At 38.2% G+C, this 27,030-nt stretch overlaps 1 protein-coding gene across 20 annotated transcripts in view; it reads left to right on the forward strand.

Moving 5' to 3' along the window:
* The window catches only part of CDKAL1 (CDK5 regulatory subunit associated protein 1 like 1), a 777,071-nt gene that overhangs the window by 385,804 nt on the left and 364,237 nt on the right, over positions 1-27,030 (forward strand). The gene's annotated exons all lie outside the window — the stretch shown is intronic.

The following is a 27,030-nucleotide window of genomic DNA, read 5'->3' on the forward strand; positions in this document are numbered from 1 at the left end:
GACAGCGTGGCGGCAGCCTCAGCACCATCCCACGAGTTTCCTTTAAGACCACTTTCACATTTCTTTTGTGGTCCCACATTACCAAGAATGAATTGGGAATTTCAAGCCCCCTTTTTTGTCATTCTGCACATCTTGTTTCTGTTTCCTCACCCTTAGTTAATGTTGCCTAGGTTTTCTAGCATTTGCCATCTTGTCCCAGTTCTTTGTATCTTGCTTACAGCCCTTCAGTTTTCCAGTGTGTAAATTTGCCTCAATCCCTCCATTTTTAACCCTTGTCTATTTCAGGACAGATAATATGGTGCATTGATTTTGCAACCAACTGTGAACATTGCATTATCTGAACTGCTGTTAGCCCTACCAGTAGGGATACTGTGCTGCAGAATTTAAGGATGTTTTAAACTCCATCCCTTTGTCTGGCGATAGTTAGGGGTGAAATGAGATCAAAGAGACACAGAGCTTCATATTCTTCAACTTGGTTCTCTTGTGACCACTGTGAAAAAAGGAGTTATGATAATGCAAGATCCGGAGTCTTATTTTTATAACTTCCATGGATCAGGTTGCTTACCCTCAAGTAGCCTACTGTTAAATTAGGAAAATGTACATTTGTACAAGTAACTATGGTTGTTGTTATCGTTCAGTCACTCAGTTATCTCCAACTCTCTTGTGACCCAGTGGACTGTTGCCTGCCAGGCTCCTCTGTCCATGGGATTTCCCAAGCAAGAATACTGGAATGGGTTGCCATTTCCTCCTCCAAACTCTTCCCAACCCAGGGATTGAACCCAGGTCTCCTACATTGCAGGTGGATTCTTTACCACTGAGACTCCAGGGAAGCCCAAGTAACTATGGTACTTGATGACAAATGGTACAATAAGTATGAGCAAAGAATATGGACAAGGAAGCAACCATTTAAATGAAAAAGTATATGCTGGGATCCATGATTTTTATTTAAGAAATAAATTATGCTATTAATCTCATAGTTGAGGACAAGTACTCTTGGAAAATCATGCAGTCACTTAAATATATATTTTTTTAGTCACTTATATTTTTAATCAGTTGTATTCTTTGCAATAAGTTTGCACAGAAAAATGACATTGCAAAATTTTAAAAGCCAGTATAGTGGCTGAAATTAAATGTGTAAATGCAAATAAATATCCCTGAATTGTTTCTGTTGATTTGGTTTAGAGGCATTTACCATGAGGTTGTTGCTGAAAAGTCACGCTACTATGAAAAACTTATTTTAGAAATTCTGAAAACAGTTGATTGCAATCTGGTTGTTAAATATAAATATATAATGAAGAGATTTAGCAATTTTGTTACATTTTCCCAGCAAGATCTTTTTAGTAACTGTGTGTGATTTATGTGTTAAGTGTGGTACTTTGGGCAGTGTGGGACAATTATGATTTACTATTTAAAAATAAGTTGCAGGCATGTCTGTTTTTACTTAACTCTTTGACTTTTAACTTGAAAAACCAAGATGATTCTCTGTAAAAAATCAAATCTGCTAAGAGCAGTCTTGGGGTGTTTGCAGTAAATGTGAGGCATCATGAAGACCAGGAGATGTATTGGGTCTTTGGTGGGTAGGAATAGAAGTAACCTCTGCCAGTATAACAGGCCAGTTTCTTTGGATTAAAAAAAAAAAAAACAAACTCATTAAAGATCAAGGGAACATTAGTAGCTACAGAGAAATTCAGGTGGGGAGTAAACACAAGGGGAAAAAAATAATGTATTGGCTCTGAGATGAGTAACCTAATATCTCTTGGAAAAAATTCAGTCCTTTAATTAATTGCAAAACTGCAGAAGCTAATATTGCAGTTATAGCAAACCCTAACGCTCAGCACCTGGCATGGTGCTAGAGTTGTTGACCTCCGAATAGATGCTCCAGAAGAGCTGCTAATCAATAGGAGATGCCAAATATAGCTTTATACTTTACCTGGAAAAACAATAGGTGTTTAGTTCATAGATTGTAGTTAGAGTGAAATAATTTCCAATTGTCGTGATGTTGTTGTTATTCAGTCACCCAGTTGTGTCTGACCTCACAATCTCATGGACTGCAGCACGCCAGGCCTCCCTGTTCCTCACTATCTCCTGGAGTTTGCCCAAGTTCATGTCCATTGCATTGGTGATGCCATTCAGCCATCTCATCCTCTGTCGGCCTCCTCTTCTGCCTTCAATCTTTCCCAGCATCAGGGTCTTTTCCAATGAGTCGGCTGTTTGCATCAGGTGACAAAACATTACCTTTTAAAAACGCTTGCTTTAAGATATCTGTAATGTTGGCCTTCCCTCCTACATTCTCATCTTCACGAGGGCATTGTCATTATCTACCTCTTGATACCCCACCCAGTAGTGACTCAGTGAATGAGTGAATCAAAGGGTGAAAAAAGAAGAGCTTTTTTCATAAAATAGATTATAGAGCCCACGCTATCGTTTTGAATTTCAAAGTGTTAACCCTTCTGGCCAGAAGAGGCAGCACAAGATGACAAAGTAAATGAGCTTCAAGGGCTTCCATGTGTGAAAAAGGACATTAGGGAAGGGAGCCGACCCGAGGGAGTCTCAGCCGATACCCACAGTGTGTTGTATTTACCCATTTTCCTCTTACTAAGCTTAGACCACTCTGAAGAAATTACTTGATTTATCTAAAGTGCTGAAGAGAACTCATCAATAAGGAAAAAAAGAAAACAGAAGAAAAGCTGAAAACAGGGGGAAAAAAAATCCCAGTGAATGACAGGTGATTTTTTTTTTTTTTTTTTTTAAACCATCAGGATAGAAGGAAGCCACTCTTGAATAACTTCTCTGATGCTTTAATACCTTTATGGTGGGCATTCCTGGCAAATTATGCTGGGAGGACCCAGCCTTTTTGTGTTTCTGGAAGACGCTTCATGCTACAGACTTTAATTACAGAGCACTTCACTAGGTGGGTTTCCTTTCTCGTGGCTCTGTTCACTTCACATTACCTGACTCTTGAGATTTTTCTTAAACTCTTTTAACAGTTTTTTTTTTTTTAATTGAACAGTTTAAAGGAAAAGTCATTTAAAGGAAAATACCAAAGTTTCTATCATTATTTAAATGTATGGTGTGGAAAAATGGGTCTGTTGAAAATACATTTTATTAAATCTTCCCAGGAACAGAAGATATCACACTTAACATAGGATGTAGGTTTAAGTTTCTATTGAGAGTCTAGCATTATGTATGGCACTTTATATAGCAGATATTGCATAAATGTGTAATGAATAAAAGGAAAGGAGGGAGAAATCTTAATCCCTAACAGGCAGTCAAAGTTGAGTATCTGATTGGAACACCTACAAACCCTATTTTTAACTTATCGATGCTGTAAAAAACCATAGGGGATTTATTTTAAATGATGACATAACTGACAAAGATATCTTATTTATACACACATATATATGTATACACAATCTACATATGCATGTGTGTGTGTGTGTGTATAAAATGCTTGGTGGGAAAACACCCTGAAATCGATCTATATAATAGTCATTAATTTCAATATGAAATAGAAACTGTTGATAAAATAATAGATTAAAAAGCATTTTACTTCATATTAGATCTGTGATGCCTCTTCATTACTCACCACGTAAAGATAAGCTCTTTATAATGACCTATAGGGTCCTGCCAGCAATTTTGGAAAACTCAGCAGTGGCCACAGGACTGGAAAAGGTCGGTTTTCATTCCAATCCCAAAGAAAGGCAATGCAAAAGAATGTTCAAACTACCGCACAATTACACTCATCTCACACACTAGCAAAGTAATGCTCAAAATTCTCCAATTCAACAATACATGAACCGTGAACTTCCAGATGTTCAAGCTGGATTTAGAAAAGGCAGAGGAACCAGAGATCAAATTGCCAGCCTTCCTTGAATTACTGAAAAAGCAAGAGAGTTCCAGAAAAACATCTGCTTTATTGACTATGCCAAAGCCGTTGACTGTATGGATCACAACAAACTGTGTAAAATTCTGAAAGAGATGGGAATACCAGACCACCTGACCTGCCTCTTGAGAAATCTGTATGCAGGTCAAGAAGCAACAGTTAGAACTGGAAATGGAACAACAGACTGGTTCCAAATCAGGAAAGGAGTATGTCAAGGCTGTATATTGTCACCTGGCTTATTTAGCTTATATGCAGAGTACATTATGAGAAATGTTGGGCTGGATGAAGCACAAGATTGCCAGGAGAAATATCAATAACCTCAGATACACAGGTGATACCACCCTTATGGCGGAAAGTGAAGAACTGAAGAGCCTCTTGATGAAAGTGAAAGAGGAGAGTGAAAAAGTTGGCTTAAAACTCAACATTCAGAAAATGAAGATCATGGCATCTGGTCCCATCACTTCATGGCAAATAGATGGGGAAACAATGGAAACAGTAAAAGGCTTTATTTTGGGGGCTTCCAAAATCACTGCAGATAGTGAGTGCAGTCATGAAATGAAAAGATGCTTGCCCATTGGAAGAAAAGCTATGACCAACCTAGACAGCATGTTAAAAAGCAGAGACATTACTTTGCCAACAAAGGTCCGTCTAGTCAAAGCTATGGTTTTTCCAGTAGTCATGTATGGATGTGAGAGTTGGACTGTGAAGAAAGCTGAGTGCCGAAAAATTGATGCTTTTGGACTGTGGTGTTGGAAACAGCACAAACAACACACTGAGATTCCCTTGGACTGCCAGGAGATCCAACAGTCAATCCTAAGGAAGTCAATCCTGAATATTCATTGGAAGGACTGATGCTAAAGTTGAAACTCTAATACGTTGGCCACCTAATGCGAAGAACTGACTCATTGGAAAAGACCCTGATGCTGGGAAAGATTGAAGGCAGGAGGAGAAGGGAATGACAGAGGATGAGATGGTTGGATGTCATCACCAACACAATAGACATGAGTTTGAGTAAGCTCTGGGAGATGGACAGGGAAGCCTGGCCTACTGCAATCCATGGGGTTGCAAAGAGTTGGACACGACTGAGTGACTGAACTGACTGATAGGGTCCTTAAGATGCTTCTTTCATTACATTCCTGTTTGCTCTTCCCTTTGCTACCCTTATGCTGCCTCCTGTATAGCCTGAATTTTTTTAACCCATTTTATACTCCTGCTATTTTTACTTTAATGTTTTTTTTTTTACATTTTATACTTACCATATGATGACAGTGGGTAGTAATCAGTTAAGCAGAATTACTAATGTTTGCTACTGCATATATTGACTAATATATTCCCCTAATATGTGCTCCTATAGCATCTAGTAAAGAGATATTTTCCCTCTATTTTGCTTTCCTGTTGATATCGCTAAGATAATTATGCTAGCATATTCCTCTTCAATGAATTCTGACCTTCTAGATGGAGTGGCTTGTGAATTTGATACTCTTGAAACTGCATTGCTTAGTTTTGCCCTCTGGGTTGTGGGTAGCCCACAGGTAAGGTATTATGTTACTTCAGACTGACCAGTTGGTGCTAGTGGTAAAGAATCTTCCTGCCAGTGCAGGAGATGCAAGAGATGTGGGTTCAATCCCTGAGTTGGGAAGATCCCCTGGAGTAGGAAATGGCACCCTATTCCAGTATTCTTGCCTGGAAAATTCCATGGGCAAAGGAGGCTGGTGGGCTAGTCCGTGGGGTTGCAAAAGAGTTGGACACAACTAACATCATCTTCATTTTATTGACAGAGAAGCCAAGTCTTAGAAAGCTTTAATAATTGACTACGTTACATAAGTGATTAGCAGCTGCCTGATCTCTAGTGTCCTCTGATTCTAAAATATTTTCTACAATCCTCCATCTTCCATAAGACCTTCCCCAATAATTTCCAGTTTCTTTCCTTGCTTTGTCAGACTCTGTCCAACATGTCTGTGTCGGCATTCGTCCTGGGGCAACATGATTCCTTATTTACACATAAATCCCACAAAAGTGTTCTCATCTTTAGGGAGAGGCTGTATTGTTTATCTTTGCATTTCAGCGCCACGGAAAACTTGTGCTTAATAAGTGTGTATGGAATGATGTGTTGGCTCTCACTTTACCTGCTGTTTGACTGCGTGTCTTACACATATTGAGGCTCTTTCATATCTGGGCTGAGCATCTGGTTTTGGAAAAGTTTGTGGATGGTTGTCATACATGCTTCTCACTGTGGGTCACCCTAGTGTGAAGAGGCACTAGGTGGTGGGGGAAAACCCACCTACGCGGTATGCTTTAGTTATTTGCCCTGCTAATGTATCACGGTGACAGGTCGTCTCTTTTGAACTACCTAGAGCCAATGAGTTCATTATATGATTACTGAACTTGTCGATTACTTAGGTTTATAGCTTCTTTCTTCTCTTTCCTGCCTCTTAGCTTTCACTGCTTTTTGTCACCTCCATCAGAGAAGTCAACAGTGGATGGTCAAGGAGGAGAAATTAAAACCAGGCAGTGTGTCTTGCTCTTTATTTTATGGGTTGGCTGGTAGGGAAAAGATATGAAAGCTGTTGACCAGTAAGGAATATGAGGATTATCTGTGAATTTGATTTATCTAACCTATCCTGGTTCTTCTTTTGTTACGAATAATTTAAAATAACTTTTATCTTCCTTGAAGACGCCTTTATGTCTTAGAGTCCTATCTGAATTTTGGTGTACCACTTTCAGCCTGGTCCAGAGAGAGCAAGTAGATTAATCTGAAGGACATATGCTTTTTATTAAGGACTTTTCTTATGTTCGGATTATGAATAAAGCAAATTGGTTACTTTTAAATTTATGTTACTCTGCAAAACATTGCTGAAAAGTTTTGCCACCCATATTTACATTGATTACATTTTAATCAGCTTGATTTAAAATGTATAGTTTTTTTTACAAGATTTATATTTAGTATATTTGTTATATATATTATATTATGTAAGTTTAATCATAGTGATATTTTAAGTATTCCATCCGTTTTTGATTGAGAAATCTTGTAGTTACTACAAGACAGTTTCCTGCTACTCTTGATTTTTGTATATTTTATTTACTTACTTCTATTTAAAAGACCTTACATTTTAATCTAATTGTTGATTTAGCAAAGTTAATTTATCTGGTAAAAAACAGTAGATATCTGTCAAGGACTTTCACTGCATGGTAATTTATAAACATTAACAGTATGTTTGGCTTGGTCTACTTCTGAAAAATGCCTCATAGTTTCAAAATAATAGCAAACTCATTACCTGCTGTGCTTATGTTTTATCAAAGCAGTACAGAATTTCCAGATTGAAGTGAACAGTTCACATGTGTCTTTAAACCTTTGGATTTTTCCTTGAGATTTATGCTTTGCAGCAAATAGAAAAATATGCAAATAGATTTTGTGCTGTTGTATGCAAACCATTTCACCCTTTCCGTGAATAGAAGGGCAAGGAAAGGAAAAGGAGAAATCTTCTATTTCTGCAGTCCACTATAGCTTTTGAGTCTTGTCAGTGTGGTTTGATGTGACTGTTGGCACCCAGCTTTCTACTAATTAGAATTACCAGCACTTTACTTCATTCTTAACCTGCCATTGATTTGTGACTGGATTTCAAGAGATCAGTGAAACTTCTGAAACTGGAAACCAGAGTTTGTGCCTCTGAAAATTTAGGGGGAAGAGGCCTTCATCAGTTATTAAAAGGATTTCTATATCCTTGATAAAAAGCTCGTCAAGCCTAATTCTGAGAGCTGAGAGCAGCCCGCCAGAAAGGAAGATAAATGGGGCTTTTACCCCAGTCCTGTTTGCTGAATGACTTGAATCCTGGTAAAACCACAAAATAAATTCATTTATTTATTAAGGCACTGCTTGTATTTTTAAAATTAATTTTTATTGAAATATAGCTGCTATACAATATTGTGTTGTTTCTTCTGTACAGCAAAGTCAATCAGTTATCCATACACTCACTCTTTCTTAGATTCTGCTCGCATATAAGTCATTACAGAGTACTGAGTAGAGTTCCCTGTGTTATACAGTAGGCTATTAGTTATCTATCTTGCATATAGTAGTGTTTGAGTGACTAAGTCTCGTAACAGCACACAGGTCAGAGGACCCAGAAAAGAAACGAGCTCATAAAGAGTTAGACTTGATCTCGATAAATAACCGTTGCTCTCCTCACAGCCACAGACTCATCAGTTTCATCAGGAATCTTATGTTTATCATCCCAGGTATGTTTTTCCCAGGGGGAGAATGAACTATTTTTTGCATGACTGTTTCTCATGTTGAAAATATTATCTCTGTCTTCTTGGGGAGAACAATGGAAAATCCATGTTTTAAGATTCTGTTTATGTGGTGGTAATTTATACAGCGACTCACCCTGTGGGCCTCCCTGCTGCCCCCAGTTTCTAAATGACCAAATAGCATGGGTGGGAGTGTAGACTCAGCAAACAAATATAAATAGATTGGTTTTGGTTATCATAATATGGTTTAATCCACTTGGTGATAATATCATCTGAACTTTGCAACCACTGATAACATTTTTCTCTTGCCATTGGCCTAAATTTTTACGTATTGCTCATGAAATCTAGTGACTTATTGACAGTCATTCCCCAGAGGGATGATCATTTTCCTGAGAGGAAAAAACATAGAGATAAAACATGGGATATATATTTATATATCCTTTAACAAAGCAGAACACTTTAATATGTCAGAATTGTAAATATAATTCTAGGATACAAGAAGCCTGGAAATTTATATATTTTGATTGTGGCATACAGAATATTCCTGTTTCATCTTTTAGTATTCTGGTGTACATCTCAGTTTCTAAAGAAGGGCATTAGATATGTATATGCTTTAATTTGCATCTTAAAAGGCATTTCACTTTGCCATTTCCCTGAATCCTTAATTTCACAGGAGTAGCTGAGAAGGCTGCCATGTCACCTGTCAAAATTTGTATAGTTCAAACTCCACAATACACCATCTGTGGGCTTTATCTTCCTCATTAATTTAGGAAGTCAGTTATGCTCAAACCATTGAGAAAAGCTGCCTCTGACTTTTCCTTCAACAGCACAGAACATGGCTAATGCATAACGTATTCGATGAAATTTTCTCTTTACACCTTTCTTTGAATACTAGGATCATTTCTGTATTGATTTCTTTGCTCTGATAGCCTGCGGAAGGCTACCATTGCTAATTCAGCACTTAGTAAAATGAAATCTTCATATTTTATATCAGGTGGGTAATGGAATTTTCACGTGATTCATGGTGTAGAACAGAAAGGTTGGTAATGAAGTTAATGGTTCATAGAAGAATTGAGAGACATTCTGCATATTTTTCAGAAATAGTTCTTGGTTTGCTTCTATTTATTTTTAATCTACTAAATTGTTTGTTGTTTTTAGATCCAGTGTGCATCTGTCCTTTTTCCCATATCTTCCTTTGCCTACCACAAAAATAATCCACAAGAAAATGTTAGGCTTTCACATTTTAAGTTCAAAATTCTTTAATGTCATTTAACAGTAAATGATGATTGTGTCCTAAATTGGAAATGTAAGGGTTCTTAAACTATTAAGAATGCCTTTATTTGAATGTGTTGAACAGAACTATCAAGTAGATAATGAGCATGAGGGGTATATGTATAATAAATCATTGTTAGCATTAGTGGGTGCTGCACGTGGGCCAGATAAGTCAAACTGTTTAGAATAATATTGAAAGTTCTCCAGTTGTTCATTAGTTTAAGGGGGCAGAAATCCATTCTGTCTCTTTATAGCTTGTATTTTTCTCTGTTTTTCAAATTGCTGTGAGAAGTTTGCTCCTCATAAAGCCTTGTTTGATTAGAGAAAATATTGTTGATAAATCTATCTCTAATATGTGGCAACAAAGAAGTAACTTTCATAGTTATGTGTTAAAATATGTCTAAAAAGCAAGCTTTACATCAACTTTTTATTACATAGTCATATGAAATAGCAGCCTAAATGCTACTCAGTTGAAGTTTCAGACATTCATCTTTTCCTTCATTGTCTGCTCTATATTCATGCTTCTTTTTTCCACCTCAGTAGATCTTGTTGTTTTTTGTTCCTCTATTGCTCTATTACTGTCTTTGTATTAGCTTCCTAAGGTCGCCGTAACAAAGTACCACAAATCGGGTGGCTTACAGTAACAGAAATCTCTGCTCACAGTTTGGGAGGCTAGAGGTTCCTGAATCAAAGTGTTGTCAGGGTTAGTTCCTTCTGACCTGTTCTCTCTCCCGGCTTCTGCTGGTTGCTGACAGTCCTTGGCATGCCTTGGCGGGCGGACATATCACTGCGGTCTCTGCTTCCACTGTAACATGGTGTTCTCTGTGACTAAACCGCCTCTCCTTTATAAGGGCACCAGTCATTGGATTAGAGCTCACGCGAACTCACTGTGACTTCATTTAAACTTGATTACATCTGCAAAGACCCTGTTTCCAAAGAAGCTCATTTTCATAGGTTCTGGGGATGATGATGTCAAAAATGTCTTTTTGTGACTCACAGTTCAGCCTACAATAGCATTCTTTTGTGGTAAATACATATCCTCTATGTGCCATTTGAATTTATATATTATAATCTTTAAAATTACTTTCTCAGTGCTTACTTTGGTATCTTAATCTATAGTAGTCTGCTGCTACTGCTGCTAAGTCGCTTCAGTCGTGTCCGACTCTGTGCGACCCCATAGACAGCCCACCAGGCTCCCCCGTCCCTGGGATTCTCCAGGCAAGAACACTCGAGTGGGTTGCCATTTCCTTCTCCAGTGTATGAAAGTGAAAAGTGAAAGTGAAGTCACTCAGTCTTGTCCGACTCTTAGTGACCCCATGGACTGCAGCCCACCAGGCTCCTCCGTCCATGGGATTTTCCAGGCAAGCGTTTAGGCTAATATCAACTTTGCAATAGGATGCACAATTTTTGCTTCTATATGTAGCTCAATTCTCTTTCCCCTTCTTTACACTGATGTTATCATACACAAGCTATCTTTATAAAATGTACATATATCTACATATTCATAATTAATACTTCATGCATTTATTTACAGAGAAGGCAATGGCACCCCACTCCAGTACTCTTGCCTGGAAAATCCCATGGAATGAGGAGCCTGGTGGGCTGCAGTCCATGGGGTCGCTAAGAGTCGGACACAACTGAGCGACTTCACTTTCACTTTTCACTTTCATGCATTGGAGAAGGAAAGAGCAACGCACTCCAGTGTTCTTGCCTGGAGAATCCCAGGGATGGGGGAGCTTGGTGGGCTGCCATCTCTGGGGTCGCAAAAAGTCGGACACAACTGAAGTGACTTAGCAGCAGCAGCAGTTGTTTAAGTTAGAAAGACAAAAATAAGAGTTACAAAGAGAAACCACATTTATATCATCTTGTATATTTACCTTTACCCATGTTCTTTATTTCTTTGTGTGGATTGGAGTTTACTACTATGTAGTGTCATTTCATTTTGGCCTTGGTGGACTCTATTTAGTATTTCTGAATTGGGGTTCTTAGCAAAGTATTCTCTCAGTTTTTGTTTATCTAGGCATGTGCTAAGTTGCCTCAGTCATGTCCGACTCTTTGCAACCCTATGGACTGTAGCCCACCAGGCTCCTTTGTCTACGGGATTCTCCAGGCAAGAATACTGGAGTGGGTTGCCATGCACTCCTCTAGGGGATCTTCCTGACCCAGGAATCAAACCCGCATCTCTTGTGTCTCCTGCCTTGGCAGATGGGTTCTTTACCACTATCGCCACCTGGGATAGCTTAGCTTTTTCTTTATTTTTGAAAGATGGCTTCTCTAGAGAGAGAATTCTTGGTTAGCAGTCTTTCAGCACTTTATATTTGTCTTTACACTACCTTCTGGCCTCTGATTTCTGATATCAACTGTTAATCTTATTGAGGATCGCTTATTCACAATCAGATACTTGTCTCTTGCTGTTATCAGTACTCCCTTTTTGTCTTTTCAGTGGTTTGTGAGATCACTAGGTATAGATCTCTTTGAGTTTATCCTATTTAGAATTTATACAGCTTCAAGGTTATGCAGATTAATGGTTTTCCTCAAATTTCTGAGTTTGGGGATATAATTGTTTCAGATATTTTTCTACTTTTTTCTTCCCTTCTAAAATTTATATTATGTATATATTCATATGTTTGATGGTATCTCACAGATTTAAGACACTATTAATTTTTACTCATTGTTTTTTCTTTCTGTTCCTCAGACCGAGTAATATCAATTAACCTGTCTTCAAGTTTGCTGATTGTTTCTTATGCTAGCTCAAATCTGCTGAGATCCTACAGTGAATTTTTAAATTTCTTTTACTTTTCATACCAGAATGTCTTCTCATTATTGGTATTCTTTATTCAGTGAAACATCATTCCCATGCTTTTCTTTAATTCTTAAGCATGATTTTCTTTACTTCTTTGAAAGTCTTAATCAGTCGATCATGTCTCTCTTTGTGACCCCATGGACTATAGCCCATCAGGCTGCTCTGTCCTTGGAATTCTCCAGACAAGAATACTGGAGTGGGTAGCCATTCCTTTCTCCAGGGATTTGTCCCGACCCAAATATTGAACCCACATCTCCTGCATTGTAGGCAGATTCTTTACCACCTGAGCCACCATAGTTAAAATAATGATTTAAAGTCATTGTCTAGCAAGTCCACTATGTGGGCTTTTTCTGGGTGAGTTACTGTTGATTGCTTTTTTTCTGTGTGTTTTTCATGCTTTGTAATTTTTTTTTGAAAACTAGACTTTTAAATATAATGTGGCAGCTCTGGAAGTCAGATACTCTTTACTCCCCAGGATTTATTATTGTTGGTGGTGGTTTAGTGACTTTTAAAAATTCAGTCAAGTCAGTATGTGGCCAGTGAAGTCTCTATCAAATTAAAAGGTTAATAGTCAACTAACGATTGGACAGAAATTCCCTTAAATGCCTAAAACCAATAAGTTTCTGTCTTTGCAGAAGAGCCCTTTATGCATATTGGAGCATCCTTCAGCGCTCAGGTTGCTTACAATTCCTGTTTGTGTAAAATCTCAGACTTAGCCAGAGGTGAGAGCTAAAGGCCTTCTCATGTCTGCTGAGTAGGTGCATAGCCAGACATGCACACGGCCTTGTGCGTGCACACGGCCTCCGAGAGTCCCAGGAATATGTCAGTGTGTTTCAAAACCCCTTCTGGACATCCCATTCCCTAGCTTTTCCTTTTTAAGCTTTTTGATTTGCTTATTATTTGCTTTGTTATTTGCAGCCGCAGGCAGCCATGATGTTAAGCAATTGCAGCTGATTATTTTTGACAAATGCCCCTGGGAAAAAGGCTTTTCTCACTGGGTGAGTGCCAGGTCAGGTTAAATAAGAAATCCATGTGAGTGGAGTCTTCCATGAAACCACGACACAGGTCAAATAGCAACAGTTTTTCTGGGAATGGAGTTTTGAAGACGCTCCAACCCTCTTCTGCCCCCTCCAGTGGCTGCCACAGCTGCTGGTTTTCACCATGATTAAAGATACTTGGTTTTTAAGGCCACCACAGAACTGAGGAGTGGGAGGTGAGAAAAGAGCTGGTTTAAAATGCCACGTAACTCTGTGTTCTTACGAAGACGGCTACACTTTTCCTGAATAAACACTCCTCAGGTTGCTGTAAGCCTTTCAGTTAATTTCCAGAGTTCTGGAAAAAATTGATTCTGACCATTTTTGTCACTGTCCTCATTGTTTTTTATGGAGGAGAGGCTTTTCAGGGATCTTTACCTTGCCATCCCTGCTGATGTCAATAAACACCGCTTATACCTTAAAATGGGCTGCCTCTGTGTCTCTCAGGCCAGGAGTATATGGGGTTGGCTCAATATTCTTCCTTAATTTATGTGTTTCATGTCAAAGGTGCCATCAGCCACTTATGGTTCCATCTGCCCTTGTGAAGCTTGTGAGGAGGAACTCATGTTATTAGTAGGTTTTTGACTGCAAAAGATCACTATTAATTGAGTCTCTCAGTGGCCTGTAACAAATAACAGCCTCATAGAAGGCATTTTAGCGAGTAAAATGCATCCCTCATTAGATACTCATAGCTGTGGGCATCAAACAGGAAAATGTTGCTTACATCTATGGAACCTTGCCTGAGACATGTGGTTGCTTCCCTGTCGTTTTTTATTGATTCTTTTTCTAAAAACCATATGAAATATTACTCTGTTATATATATTCTAATAGATCAGCCTCCAAATCACTTTCCTGTATTGTTGAAGCTATTGTAAATCTCTTCTCATGAAAATGCTTCATTTTCTAATACATGGTATTTCCATATATGTTCCATCCTCTGGATCATCTTCCAGAAAGCTTTGTGCATCAGTTGACTAGGTATTTGTTAATTCGAAAGAGGTTTGCTGTTGATGCTGCTTTACTAAAGTAGGAAGATATCAAACTTAGACTTAAGCTGTACACTATAGAATTTGTAGTGAAGCATTGGAAAATATTGGTAATTTGCAGATGTGTAACTCCTGCAATTAAAGAGTCATTTTGAAATTTGCAGTGCATTGTTTTACTGTCATGAAAATAAACATAGGTTTTAAAGTTTACCAAAATTTTTGTTAAAATATCTTTATGATGTTTTTCTTTATTATCCTTCTAGCTGAAAGGGACATGACTGAATTGACATGTTCACAGAAGTAGGAGACCTGAATCTGAATCAGTTTGTCATTAATCTGGGAAATTAGTTGAATCTTGATCACTCTATTTACATTTCAGTCTTTTTGAAAAGAGAACATCATTTTGAAGGGATTGAGATGAATGAGATAGATTGAAATTTTTCCATTTGATCTCTTTAATTCTGAACCTTCTAAAATCTTGGCAAACTCATTTTACTTCATGTGACCTAGAACTTAAAAATATAGCATTTCAGAGAATTGCTGGAATTCCCTGGTGGTCCAGTGTTTAGCACTCTGTGCTTTTATTGCTGAGGGCACAGGTTCAATCCCTGGTCAGAAAACGAAGATCCCACAAGCTGTGTGGTGCAGCCAAAAAAAAAAAGAACGAAAGAAACAAACCCACAAAAAAACAAACAAACAAACAAAAAACGCCAAAGAAATGTTGTGTCATTTCATCATTCCATATTTGGCATGAAATAATCATCCTAATACTTTCTTTGACAGTTGTATCATGTTTATGTAAGCCTGTGGATGGGAGGCCTGGATCACAAAAGCTTTCTGATTCTGTAGTTAAGTGTGGGGAATCACTTAATTTGTATCCTCTGTCCAACACCTGAGAAAGAAACATGGAGCTCCTCACTTGCAAGTGCTTTTCATGCTGCAAATGATACAGTAGAAAAATGGAATCTGTAGAAAACCATATCAAGGAGATTTCTCTCTTATTGAAGGAATAATTGTTCCATAGACCATTCTGGTTCCCCACTTACAACCCTGGAGAGGAATTGGGGATCGTTTAGAGGGCTGGAGCCATAAGCCCTCGGGCATACCACCAGCATTCACTCCCAGTCTTCCTGGGTTTGAGGCACTTGACCCCATGGGCTATACAGTCCATGGAATTCTCCAGGCCAGAAGACTAGAGTGGGTAGCCTGTCCCTTCTCCAGGGGATCTTCCCAACCCAGGGATTGAATCCAGGTCTCCCATATTGCAGGCAGATTCTTTACCAGCTGAGCCACCAGGGAAGCCCATGGGGTTGCACAGAGTTGGACCTGACTGAGCGACTTTCACTTTCACTCTTTTCTCTTAGTGTTCTTTTACAAGTCTCCCAGGGCACCAGCCACTCTTCTTTTGTATACAAACCTATCTCAGTTAATTGCATTTACCAAATATGGTGCTTTATACAGGTTTGAAGGTTTGCGGCAACCCTGCATTGAGCGCCTGTCAGTGCCACTTTTCCAGCATCATTTGGTCACTTCATGTCTCTCCGTCACATTGTTGTAATTCTTGCAATATTTAAAGCTTTTTCATTATTACATTTGTTATGGTGATCTGTGATCTTTGATAAATCTATTTCAAAAAGATTATGACTTGCTGTGGGCTCAGATGATTGATTAGCATTTTTTAGCAGTAAAGTATTTTTTAACTAAAGTATGTACACTTTTTAGACATAATGCTACTGCTCACTTAATAGACTACAGTAAAATATAAACATAACTTTTCCCACCCTTTTTCCCTTTTTTTCCCCCAACTTTGAGTTATAATTGACACATCATATTGTATAAGTTTAAGATGTACAGTGTGATGATTTGATTCAAATACGTGTTGTGAAATTGACAACAAGGTGAATTGACACAGCCTTCACATCACGTAGTTACCACTTTGTTGTTGTTCTTGTTATGGTGAGAATATTAAAGCTCTGTTCTCAGAGCAGATTTCCATGATACAGTACAGTATTGTTAACTATAATTGCCATGCTGTGCATTAGATTCCTAGAACTTAATTCCTCAGTTCAGTTCAGTTCAGTTGCTCAGTCGTGTCTGACTCTTTGCGACCCCATGAATCGCAACACACCAGGCCTCCCTGTCCATCACCAACTCCCGGAGTTCACTCAGACTCATGTCCATCAAGTCAGTGATGCCATCCAGCCATCTCATCCTCTGTCATCCCCTTCTCCTCCTGCCGCCAATCCCTCCCAGCATCCGAGTCCTTTCCAGTGAGTCAACTCTTCGCATGAGGTGGCCAAAGTACTGGAGTTTCAGCCTTAGCATCATTCCTTCCAAAGAAATCCCAGAGTCCTTACTATTTCTGAAAAGAAGTTGTCAAAATAGAGCAGGAAAACCAATAACCTACTTCTGTTTCTCTGTTCTTCTATACTTCCAGTCCTTTTTTTACCGGGTGATGGGAGGCTGTGCTGTGTGGCATGTGGGATCTCAATTCCCCAAGCAGGGGGTCAAAACCTACACCCCTACAGTGGAAATGCTGAGTCTTAACCACTGGACCACCAGGGAAGTCCTGAATTTCCATATTTTGATGTAATCCTGGGTGTGCTGCTGATTTGTGTGGGGCACTGAGGGAATTTTTCACATTTCTCTGGGTTTTGAGGGCATAACAGCAGTTACCTATACAAAGAGTATTGAACAGTGTATCACCAGTGCTCTATAGGATGCTATATAAATGTAAAATTTTTGTTTTAGTTGGATTAGAGTAGCATTGGCAGAACAATGAACATCTTAGAATAGTATCTAACATATAGAAGTACTTATAGTTTTTAGCTATTAATATTACCATTATTATATCCGAGTTTTGGAACTTTACCTTAAACCGATGCATCAGATCAGAAAGTACTTAACTTGTTCTTTTACTGTATAAAGGTATCTTTTGGACCACACAGGTATTTGCTTATCAGAAATCTCACAATTAATAGAATAAACTGAAGTATAGGGTCCTCGTGGGGAAGGAGAAAGAGATCTACTGAGGGAGTGAAGCGGGATTCATTTGGGAAGTGAGACTTTCTGAGGGCTCTGGGAAGGAGTGGCTTGTAGGTAACTGGTAAGTATGAGCGGAGATGGAGGGATGCCATTGGTCACCTGGGCTCTGCAATGATGCTGCTATCTGTCATTGCCCACCAGAATGTCTACAAGAGTCTTCCATGTTATTCTCTATATTGGGAATTTGTTACTATTCCATTGTATGAAGTGTTCCATAGTGTGAGTATATCATAGTTTGTTTAGCCATTTTCCTGGTGAACACTACGGTGATTTCCAGATTTCAATTATTGTGAAGAAAGCTTACATGAACATTATCATATGCATCCTTTACTGAACCAATGTATTCTTTCTCTGAGGTATATACCTAGGAGTGGTATTGCTGGGCCATCGGGTAGACAAATGTTTGGCTTTGATAAAATTGCCAGCCTTGTGTGAGAGTTGTCACTGTTCCCTTAAATAGACTTTTGAATGGGAAGACCCTTCAACAAGTGGCCTGGTATAATATTCCCCCTGTAAGGCTAGTAGTTTGGAATTGGTTGTGAGTTGGTTTTCTGCACTAAGTACTTGATGTAATGCCTATTCAAGAGAATTTTAAAAAATTTAAATGTGCAGGTTTTTTTATGTTAAATATGTTTATATGATAGCAGATTCAGTAATTGAACCAAATATTCTAGAATGCCTTTTGATATAATTTAGTTTAAACTTCCTTTCATATAATACAATTTAGATTTATATTTGAGAGGACCCTGCTCTGAAAATCTGAAGATCTTAGTTCTAACCCTAATTCTAGCACTATATATCTGTTTGACCTTAGGCAAGTCGTGTAACCCCTTTAAATCTTCCTATAGAAGTAGTAGAGGTAGAATGGGAGTTTGATTTATATATCACTTAGTTTCCTCATTCTATGATTTGTTTAATATGTCACTTAAAACTAATACTGTATTCTAGTTAATATCTAAATAATAAATTAATACCTAACAGATTAGTTTTCATTAACTCAAAGAATAAAAGTGGTTACAGACTCGAAGACATGGGAAGTGACTCTCAAATTTTCGACTGCTGAGACTGTAGGATTTAGTAAACCAAAAATGTTAAGTTCTTAAAAATAAAATGCTAGCAACTTTTCTGGCAACTACGTTGGTTTTGTAATATGTCACAGATGTGTCTACTTCGCTACTACATAATCAGAATCCTAAAGGAATTTCCACATATAACATTGCAGAGGTTCAGCTTTGGACTGGGTTTTGTAAAGTCAGCTTAAAACAGATTCAACCCGTCTATGGCCCTTCAGATCCTACCTACACAGATTCCGAGTTTCATATGTGGCTAGTGTTTTTCTTACAGTTACTAGTAAGTGCCATAGTGTAGGGAAAAGGGCAATAGCTGTTTCTGTTCTGATTAAAGGTAGAAATTTCCTTTCACAGTCTTGCCATTTCAGAATTTGATTCTTCTATTACATCCAGATGGGACTAAAGGAAGCCTTATATTGTACTTTTTCTTACTGAAGAATATATAATTACACTGAGCAATGCAGAAAACTTTGTGAAAATATAAACAGGAAACAGATGTTAAGTTAGACATACAGATAACTATAAAGTTGAGCTGTATCTGAAGAGTACCATGTTTTCATATTCTCTTTGGGCTATAAGTTAATAATTATATTACTGAGTGATGACATGTTATATATTCTGTTTGAAATGGACATGGGAATTTATCACTGCACATTTTAATGTTGAGTAAAAAATTAAAATGTTTAATTATCATTTTGTTATTGTTATTTGAGAGACATAAATAGTAAAATGGCTAGTGAATATGAAATTTTTTGTTTTTTGAGATTGTAGTTTGTCTGCTTAGAAAATTTCATATTTTGAACAGGAAAATTTTAAGATGTGTTTGAGTATTTTAGCATTTGAGCAGTATTGTCTGCTTTTTAATTGATTGGCCTTGTCATGTGACTGCCTTGTATCTTAAAAATGGCTTTAATTTTAGGTTTGTATAATTTAGTAATACTTATAATTGGTCTCATGTTTGCAAATGGTGACAAATTATTTTTTATTAACTTCATTAAAAATTCTGCTGTATAAAAAATGTAAGATGTCCATTGATGAAATGAATACATAAATAAAACAACAACCTGAATGGACCTTGAGGGCATTATGTTAAGTGAAATAGGCAGAGAAAGACAAATACTGTATGATCTCACTTATGTGTGAAATTAAAAGAAAAAAGAGCCCTTATAAAAACAGAACAGATTGGTGGCTGCAGGGGTAGGAGAGTGAACAAAATGGGTAAAGGTAGTCAAAAGGTACAAACTTTCAGTTATAAAATAAACAAGTCCTGGGAATGTGATGTACAGCATGGTGACTATAGTTCTAATATTGTATATTAGAAAATTGCTGAGAAAGTCCCTCTTAAAAGGTATCTTCACAAGAAAAAGAAATTTTATGTCATGAGGGATGTTAACCTGACTTATTATGGTGATTGTTTTGCAAAATATATATATATATATATATATATATAAAATATATGTCAAATCATGAAGTACGCCTGAGACTAATACAATGTTATATATCAATTGTATTTCAGTTTTTAAAAGTGAATGCCAATTTTGCTTTTGGTTGTACCACTGTACAAAGTTACTCAAACTGTACAAAAAAGCAGCACTATGATCTTCCATCTTAAAGTGCAGAAACTTAGTTAGGTATATGCTACCTATAAAGTTGAAGATTCCGTTGGAGGCACATGCAGAATCATTGAAAAAGCCAAAATGAGAATTGTGAATCACTTCAGTTCAGTTCAGTCGCTCAGTCGTGTCCGACTCTTCGCGACCCCATGAATCGCAGCACACCAAGCCTCCAGGTCCATCACCAACTCCCAGAGTTCACTCAGACTCACGTCCATCAAGTCAGTGATGCCATCCAGACATCTCATCCTATGTCGTCCCCTTCTCCTCCTGCCCCCAATCCCTCCCAGCATCAATCTTTTCCAATGAGTCAACTCTTCACATGAGGTGGCCAAAGTACTGGAGTTTCAGCTTCAGCATCATTCCCTCCAAAGAAATCCCAGGGCTGATCTCCTTCAGAATGGACTGGTTGGATCTCCTTGCAGTCCAAGGGACTCTCAAGACTCTTCTCCAACACCACAGTTCAAAAGCATCAATTCTTCAGCGCTCAGCCTTCTTCACAGTCCAACTCTCACATCCATACACGACCACAGGAAAAACCATAGCCTTGACTAGACGGACCTTTGTTGGCAAAGTAATGTCTCTGTTTTTGAATATGCTATCTAGGTTGGTCATAACTTTCCTTCCAAGGAGTAAGCGTCTTTTAATTTCATGGCTGCAGTGATTTTGGAGCCCAAAAAAATAAAGTCTGACACTGTTTCCGCTGTTTCCCCATCTATTTGCCATGAAGTGATGGGACTGGATGCCATAACCTTCGTTTTCTGAATGTTGAGCTTTAAGCCAACTTTTCCACTCTCCTCTTTCACTTTCATCAAGAGGCTTTTGAGTTTCTCTTCACTTTCTGCCATAAAGGTGGTGTCATCTGCATATCTGAGGTTATTGATATTTCTCCCGGCAGTCTTGATTCCAGCTTGTGTTTCTTCCAGTCCAGCGTTTCTCATGATGTACTCTGCATATAAGTTAAAGAAGCAGGGTGATAATATACAGCCTTGATGTACTCCTTTTCCTATTTGGAACCAGTCTGTTGTTCCTTGTCCAGTTCTAACTGTTGCTTCCTGACCTGCATACAGATTTCTCAAGAGGCAGGTCAGGTGGTCTGGTATTCCCATCTCTTTCAGAATTTTCCACAGTTTATTGTGATCCACACAGTCAAAGGCTTTGGCATGGTCAATAAAGCAGAAATAGAGGTTTTTCTGGAACTCTCTTGCTTTTTCCATGATCCAGCAGATGTTGGCAATTTGATCTCTGGTTCCTCTGCCTTTTCTAAAACTAGCTTGAACATCAGGAAGTTCATGGTTCACGTATTGCTGAAGCCTGGCTTGGAGAATTTTGAGCATTACTTTACTAGCATGTGAGATGAGTGCAATTGTGTGGTAGTTTGAGCATTCTTTGGCATTGCCTTTCTTTGGGATTGGAATGAAATACTGAGTCTATAATTTGCCTCACTTAAACACATTGACTTATGATGAAATTAACTGCTATTCAACTCAAACAAAAAGATACCAAATATTTTTTTACTTATGATATGGTGGGGGGGTGTGCTGTGGTAGGGGGGTTAAAATATAAAGCGCTTTAAATGAGAATTGAAAAGAAATGATCCTTTGTGTACCTTGTGAAACACAGGAAGAGTTGATATATGAGATGTGGGTAGTTTTTCATAGGCACGAGTAACCTGTAAGTAGGGAGTTGCATTCTAGGGTGAGACTGACATATGAACAAGGGTGAAAAATCTAGAGAACGTTCCAGGCAAAATGCTATAGATCTTTTCTGAGTTGAAATGGCTTCCCAGGGAGTTGGTATATGTTGGAAAGAGAAAAGAAAGCCATCAGGGAAATGAGATTGTAATAGAGCAGAATGCCTGACTAAGATGTTGGGACTTGGTTTTGCAGACTCGTGCATGTTCAGTTACTCAATCTTGTCTGACTCTTTGTGACCCCATGGACTGTAGCCCACCAGACTCCTCTGTCCATGGAACTTCCCAGGCAAGAATACTGGCATGGGTTGCCATTTCCTACTCCAGGGAATCTTCCTGACCCAGTGATCAAACCTGCATCTCTTGCATCTCCTGCATTGCAATCTCCAGGCAGATTCTTACCACTGTGCCACCTGGGAAGCCCATGAGTGGTATTGAACTTTTGCTTGATATTCAGTTCAGTTCAGTTGCTCAGTTGTGTCCAACTCTTTGCGACCCCATGAACCACAGCACACTGGGCCTCCCTGTCCATCACCAACTTCTGGAGTCCACCCAAACCCATGTCCATTGAGATGGTGATGCCATCCAACCATCTCATCCTCGGTCATCCCCTTCTCCTCCTGCCCTCAATCTTTCCCAGCATCAGGGTCTTTTCCAATGAGTCAGCTCTTCACATCAGGTGGCCAAAGTATTGGAGTTTCAGCTTCAACATCAATCCTTCCAATGAACACCCAGGACTGATCTCCTTTAGGATGGACTGATTGTATCTCCTCGTAGTCCAGGGGACTCTCAAGAGTCTTCTCCAACACCACAGTTCAAAAGCATCAATTCTTCAGCGCTCAGCTTTCTTCACAGTCCACCTCTCACATCTATACATGACCACTGGAAAAACCATAGCCTTGACTAGATGGACCTTTGTTGGCAAAGTAACATCTCTCTTTTTAATATGCTGTCTTGGTTGGTCATAACTTTCCTTCCAAGGAGTAAGTGTCTTTTACTTTCACGGCTGCAATCACCATCTGAAGTGATTTTGGAGCCCAGAAAAATAAAGTCAGCCACTGTTTCCACTGTTTCCCCATCTATCTGTCATGAAGTGATGGGACCGGATGCCGTGATCTTAGTTTTCTGAATGTTGCACTTTAAGCCAACATTTTCACTCTCCTCTTGCACTTTCATCAAGAGGATCTTTAGTTCTTCTTCACTTTCTGCCATAAGGGTGGTGTCATCTGCATATCTAGGTTATTGATATTTCTCCCCGCAATCTTGATTCCAACTTCTGCCTCCTCCAGCCCAGCGTTTCTCATGACGTACTCTGCATATAAGTTAAATAAGTAGGGTGACAATATACAGCCTTGACGTAATCCTTTTCCTATTTGTTTGTTATTACTCCAAAATAATTTTTTAAATCATGTGCTGCCTCATACATTTTTGATTGATATTGTAGTTTTTTCATGGTAAGTTTAAATAGTTGCACAAGATGTAATCTTTGCTATGTTTTAAATAAAGAATTATAGTCAAAATTATCACTCATTTTTCAAATAAATATTAAAAATTAGAAAAATTTACATCATCCTTTTTTCCCTGGATTTAAATCTCCATTTTCTCTATAGAAGCCTAATATTTTTAAGCTTGAAAGTCATCTTACTTTCCTTCCAAGGAGTAAGCAAAAAGATTTTTTAAATGTGTATACAAATTAAAAGATTTGTGACCACAAGTATCTACGTATTTTTTAAAGAACCCTATTTTATTAAGTCATTAGTGGTAGTCTACAATTCATCAGAAACTAAAAATACTTAGTAAGCATTAATATAGAAATGCATTATAAGTTCTGCTTTGAATGAAATGGATGTTGAGGGTGGCAGGCACGGTAACTCTTTATGTTGCTTTGAAAAAGGCAGCTTCGTTAGTCCCTGCGTGGTGACCTGAAGGTGTTCAGTAAAAGTGAGAGGGAGGTGTGACAAGAGAACTCCAAATGAAGCCTTGACCACAGACAAATAGGTTTTATGAAAATGTACAAATGGAAATTAAAGAGCTGGACATGGATTCATTTTTAAATGACCCTCGCCTGCTAGTTTGTTTTGCTTGTTGCGTCGCACTAGGAATACTCTGTGCCCGTTTGAAGGGCCGCACTTACACCATGCTTTGTAAGAAAGAAGTATGTGACCTAGACAGTCCAAAGTCATGGTCAGAAGGTGGATTTGGCCAAATATCAGAGACTTCTGAGGGTTGAGTGGAAGAAGAAACACACAGTAGCTAATGGGGTATAATGGATGAAGGTGAGAAATGCAGAGATTTTGAAACTAATCAGGAAAAGTTTGCAACTCTTTGACAAAAATATGCTGAGTTCATTTTTTAAAACTGAGCTATAATTGCCATATTACTTACTAGTGTCAGATGTACAACATAAAAATTTGTTATTTGTATGTATTCTGAAGGGATCACAATAGGTGATAAGGCTGGGCAGCCACCAGTCTGCTCTCTGTGTCTTATGAATTCTCTTTCTTTTTTTAAATTTCTAATGTAAGTGAGATCATACAGCATTTGTCTTTTCTGTCTGATCTATTTATTTCATGTAGCATAACACCCTCAAGGTCCATCCAAGTTGTCACAAATGACAGGATTTCCTTCTTTTTTTGGTCTGAATAATACGTATACTGTTGTATACATACACCCCATTTCCTTTATCCATTCATCCACAGTGAGTTCATTTTTAAACGTCATATATATAATCAGTCCTTGGGAAGGTCTTTCAATAGTTTATTAACGGGAAAATAAACACCCAGATGGGAGTATCCCATTTGTTTTTAATTTTTAATGAGTAGTTTTAATGTCTAATCTTTAAACCTCTAAGGGGTTGGATTTTCCTGTCTTCATTTCACTCAGCTGAAAACATTTCAGAGTGTTCATTGTTCTCAGTGCAGCCTCTGCAGAGAAATTTCTTTATCTGGACCTTGTTCTCCTACTTCTTGACACCATTTCTTCAGGGACACTGAGTATTATTTATTCAGAATAAATTATTATTCTTATTTCAGAATAATCCCAGATTTTTATAGATTGCCTGTATGAACTGTGCCCGTCTAGTTAGTTCTGTGGAGAGGTTATTTAGAGTCCTGTGAGGATGGGACAAAGGAAATGAACTGAACATTCTATGGACAACTGTGGATGGCACCGTCGCTCTCCATAGGGTTCATTTCAACGTATTACACGTTTTGTTAGCCTCTCTTGGACACTCGGTTTTCCTGTCTTCTAGATTACCAATCTCTAGATAATTTTGAAATATTAAAAAAGACAGAATAATTGACTTGGAAATTCTTTTTCTCACTAAGACAGGAGGAAATACATAGCACGTAATGTGGTGTCTTACATCTCCTTAATGATTGTTAATCCACATTGTAATCCACATTGCAGGTGGATTCTTTACCAGATAAGCCACCAGGGAAGCCCAGGAATACTGGAGTGGGTAGCCTATCCCTTCTCTAGAGAATCTTCCCAACCCAGGATTTGAACCAGGGTATCCTGTATTGCAGGCAGATTCTTTACCAGCTGAGCTACCAGAGAAGCCCTTAATGATTGTTATTTAGACCTATATTTATCCAGTTTTGAAGCCAAGTAAACATAATATGTGAATAATACATATTTATAACATTTGATCATTAGGAAAATGAAGTTCAAGTCCTACTCTACTATCTTTATTTTCTAAATAGGTAAATTCTCTAAAAATGGCAACATGTAAGATCTGAAAATACTTTTGTATCAAATGATCACTTGTCTTATTAGGCAAATCCTTTCAAAAAAGGTGCATCAGTTTTTTATATTTTTAAAGGCCACAGACTTTGACAGAAAGAAGGAAAATAAAAATCTTCATTTTCCCCTCTAATCTGAGGAAATCAATTTTAATTGCATAGGATTTTAACTTCAATTTGATTTAAAAAACACTTAAAAAATATTAGGTTGGTGCAGAAGTAATTTCAGTTTGGGACTAAGAATTTTAAATCATTATAACTAGGCTCAAGCACATCTTTTTAAATCAAAATTGGAACCATTACAGTCAACATATTTTTGCCAGCAAGCAATAAGTTTGGTTATTCCTGTAGCATAAAAATCCAAACTTTAGGATTCAGCAAATTCTTGGAAAGCATTTTCTGCTGCTGTTGATTGTGGATGGATTTTTCCCTGCAAAAGTTGTCGAGGTGCTTGAAGTGGTGGTCCGTTGGCAAGCAGTCAGGTGAATATGGCAGATGAGGCAAAACTTTGTAGCCCAGTTCGTTCAACTTGTGAAGCATGGGCTGTGTGACATGTGGTTGGGTAATATTGTGGAGAATTGGGGCCTTTCTGTTGACTGATGCTGACTGCAGGTGTTGCAGTTTTTGAAGCATCTCATTGATTTGCTGAACATGTTTCTCAGATATAATGATTTTGCCAGGATTCAGAAAGCTGTAGTGGATCAGATGGGCAGCAGACCACCAAAGAGTGACCATGACCTTTTTGGGGGTGCTAGTTTGGCTTTGGGAAGTGCTTTGGAGCTTCTTCTCGGTCCCACCACTGAGATGGTTATCGCCGGCTATCATATAAAATCCACTTTTCATCGCACATGACAACCCAATCAAGAAATGATCGTTGCATAGAGTAAGAGAAGACGACCCTTCAAAACAACGACTTGTTTTGTTTTTGGTCAGTTTACGAGGCACCCACTTATGAGCTTTTTGACCTTCCCAGTTTGGTTCAAATGCTGAACTGCTACAGAATGGTTGATGTTGAATTCTTCAGCTACTTCTCGTGTAGTTGTAAGAGGATGAGTTTCAGTGATTGCTCTCAATTGGTCGTTGTCAGCTTCCAATGGCCAGCCACTTCACTCTTCATCTTTAAGGCTCTCGTCTTCTTTGCAAAACTTCTTGAACCACCACTATGCTGCTTGTTCATTAGCAGTTCCTGGGCCAAATGCATTGTTGATGTTGTGAGTTGTTTCTGCTGCTTCATGACCTATTTTGAACTCAAATAAGAAAATCACTCAAATTTGCTTTTTGTCTAACATCATTTCCCTAGTCTAAAGTAAATATAAAATAAGAACTAAGTAATAAATTTTTAGCAAAAAAACATAAAGGAGAAGTTCCCATTCAAATGATGTTTAACATAACCACATTTGTTTATTTCAATATAAAAGGGAAGATTTCAATAATGCAAAAACCGCAATTATGTTTGCACCAACCTAGTAGCTCAAGTCTTAACTGGTAAATTTGGCTCATCAAATGAAATTTTTTCCTGATATTTCTTTACATTCTAGACAAGCTATCTGATCCTATAACTTTGGAACCACAGTGCTTAAAAAAGCCGATTCAAATATCAAAATACTCTGTTAAGGTGTTCTTAGACAAGCTAGCCTACCATG

The sequence above is a fragment of the Bubalus kerabau genome, chromosome 3, assembly GCF_029407905.1.
Source record: "Bubalus kerabau isolate K-KA32 ecotype Philippines breed swamp buffalo chromosome 3, PCC_UOA_SB_1v2, whole genome shotgun sequence".
NCBI lineage: Eukaryota > Metazoa > Chordata > Mammalia > Artiodactyla > Bovidae > Bubalus > Bubalus kerabau.